Below are 3,156 nucleotides of genomic sequence, written 5' to 3'. Positions count from 1 at the left end.
TGGGCCCCCAAACCTGTGACCTTCTCATTAAGCCAGGCTGTCTCCAGTCCACAAGCCTGGTTATTGTAGGCCACTTAGCTAAGAGCCTTCCCGGAAAAGATGGCCCTGCATTCCAGTTTTCTTGCTGGTGTTATTCTGGAAATAGCCCAATAAATGTCACACTTTGATTTACTCAGGACAGACTTGCAGCTGTCTGTTCCTTTGCAGCTCCTCCGGGTTCTGAGAGTTTCCTGTCCTTCCCCTGATCTTCCATAAGGATGCCGCGGCCCACAGCTGTTGGGACTGTTACTCTGCAGCCCCGTGGGATTTGCTGAACAGAGCTGCTCTCTGACCCAGAGAAAGCCTGTTTAAAATGAGCTCAGAATCTCAGACCCTTATGTTTTTGCAGCTGGGGGGAATCCTAAAAACCATCTAGGAAACAGAAGTTCAGAGAATGACCCACGCAGAGGAGCTGGCAATGGATTTATTAGAATACTGTATATTTGCTATTAAAAGTGAACGATGAAGGACGCAGATCACATGAACACTTCCATGTGCTGGGTGCTTTGTCTTCTTTAATCTTCACTACAAGCCGGTGAGGTACAATTAACTGTTCCCTGTGTGTTACAGATGAACTGGCTCTGAGAAATAACTGACTCAAGGTTCCACAGTGAGTAACTGTGGGACCAGGATCTGAACTCAGGTGACAGTGGATAGCTCAGGCCCTTCCGACAGCACTCCTGGGTGTGCCGAGCAGGGCAGACACCCTGTTTGCTGAGGCGGCTGCCCTGGGACATTGGCTCCTGTCCCAAAGCGCAAACAGCCAGCATAGCGAAGAGAGGACTGCGATCACTAGGTGGATTTCCCGAGGCCAGGTCTGTAATCTAAAACCATCTGGCATTCACCAACAACCTGAGCGGTATTTTGTTTTGTTTTTTAAATTAGTTTCAGGTGTACAAAACAATGTAATAGACATTTACACCCCTCACAAAGTGATATCCCCCCTCCCCGAATCTACTACCCCTCTGACATCTAATGTAGCTGTTAGAATTCCATTGAATCTATTCCCTATGCTGTGCTCCACATCCTGTGATTATATGTGAATATATATATATATATATAATTATAATTGACATTCAATATTATTCAACTGCCGCTTCAGGTGTACAGTGCATGGTCAGGCCTCTACGCTGTCCATGATAAGTCCACTGTCTCCCTAATAAGACCAGTACCCATCTGGCACCCTACATAAACTTTACAACATTATTGATTATATTCCTCAAACTGTATTTCACATCCCCGTGACACTATTGTGACTACTAATTTGTGCTTTCTAATCCCTTTACCTTCTCCCCCATCCCACCACTAGGGCCTCCCCTGCGAAATGAGGACTACTTGCCTACCTGCAGCCTCTCCCCAGACATCCTAAGACTGTCTGTTACAAGCCAGAAGATTCTGTCAGTTCCTTGCCTCCTTGTAAAACCCATGCCCACCCTCAGAGAGGAGCCTTAGAAGTGCCAAATTGAGAGCCATCAGAAAGTCCTGCTGGTGAGTCTTCCTGTTGAGGATGAGAGATCAGGTTCAAAGCTCAGGCCGTGGCTTCCCCACCTCTACTCCCCATCCCATCTACCGTCCAGAGAGGGACTGCTGCTCCCCTTCCCCCGCTGTAGCAGTTGCTTGGATCCTGCTGAGCTGGGGAGCAGGCTGGGAGTTGGAGGCAGCCTTCCTGCTCTCTCCAGGTGCACCCCAGCCTCGGCAGAGGCTCCTGAGGAGGCTCTTCTCCGGGAAGAAAGGCTACGGAAGCAGACTGCCCTCCTGAACGCACATGGCAGATTCTGGTGTGGATCGGCTGCTCCTAAGAAAGCTCTGCTGAGTGATTCCCTAAACCGTGCAGCTGTGGGTCCCAGTATTCCCAGCACATGGTAGGAGATGATGCTGGTCCCATGGCTTCAGTCCCTGCAAGCCCTTGCCCAGCCCAACTGGTCTTCAGAACAACTTACAATCCATTTCTACCAAAACATTTTTTCTTGACCATCCGTCCATACTGACCTCATTCTCCTCAGAAATGAGCTATACCCACACATAACTATCAGTGGCATTTAGTTGTGTCTTGAGGGACACCTTTGGCCTCGATACCTGAGGACACTTTTCTGCGTCTTAATATAACCCATGATGGTTGACCTACTAATGAGACAGTTACTAAGGATCCCAACTTGGCCTCATTTTGCTAGTTTGCCAGTGGTGACATTTTCTCCTTTTAGAAAGCACTCACCATTGTTAGCAATCCACCCAGTAGCTCTAAGCCCTTGTTGAGTTATGAAAACCTTTAGAACATTATACAATCGGTAGGTCTCCCCACCAGTGAAGTGTACATGGGCACATACACAATATGGCTGCGTGCTGTGTTTGACACTGAGGCCCACTCCTGACCACTCTCACATCCGGGCCTCTGTGCTAAGGCGAGCACCCTGGTCCAGGGACCTCGTCTGTTCCCTGTAGGTCTCCGGAATGCAGTGGGGTTTCTGGGACATAACAGATACAGTACTTGGGAAATGTGTGTTTGTTGCCTGTTGAATCATTTAACCAATTTGAAAGCGAGTTTGTGAGAGAAACACTGGCTTGGTGACTACCTCCTGTGAAGGACGTAGCTGCCTTTCTGGCCCAGAAAGGATGACATTGAGTGCCAGGGTGCACAGCTCAAGGGAGCCCCAAAGCTGCACTTGGGTGGAAATGAGAGAGGGTGGGAGAAACAGTCTGACTAGCCATGACAGGGAAACACCTGGAGAGGAAGGGTCCTGGAGCAGGTGCCAGGGAAGTAACCCTGGGGATTGAAAAGCTCTAGACCAGCCGTTCTCAAATTCAGCCGCCTCAGAATTCATATGAAGGTCTGCTGAAAAACACATTGTGGGACCCCAACCCCACAGATCAGAGTAGGGTGGTCTTTGGATCACACTTAGGGAAACATTGCTGTAGATCAGCGGGGTTGGGGAGGGGCTGGAACAAGAAAAGAACAGAAGGAAAATAATGGTGTTTGGGGGCACAGGTCCATTAACCATAGCATGGTCATAATAACAAACTCTCTCTTTCTCTCTCTCTCTCTCTCTCTCTCTCTCTCTCTCTCTCTCTCTCTCTCTCTCTCTCCCCTTTACTCTCATTATATCTTCCTCCCTTTAATCT

This window comes from Hipposideros armiger, unplaced genomic scaffold (genome assembly GCF_001890085.2).
Source record: "Hipposideros armiger isolate ML-2016 unplaced genomic scaffold, ASM189008v1 scaffold_0, whole genome shotgun sequence".
Lineage (NCBI taxonomy): Eukaryota > Metazoa > Chordata > Mammalia > Chiroptera > Hipposideridae > Hipposideros > Hipposideros armiger.
This window is presented reverse-complemented; position numbering follows the sequence as displayed.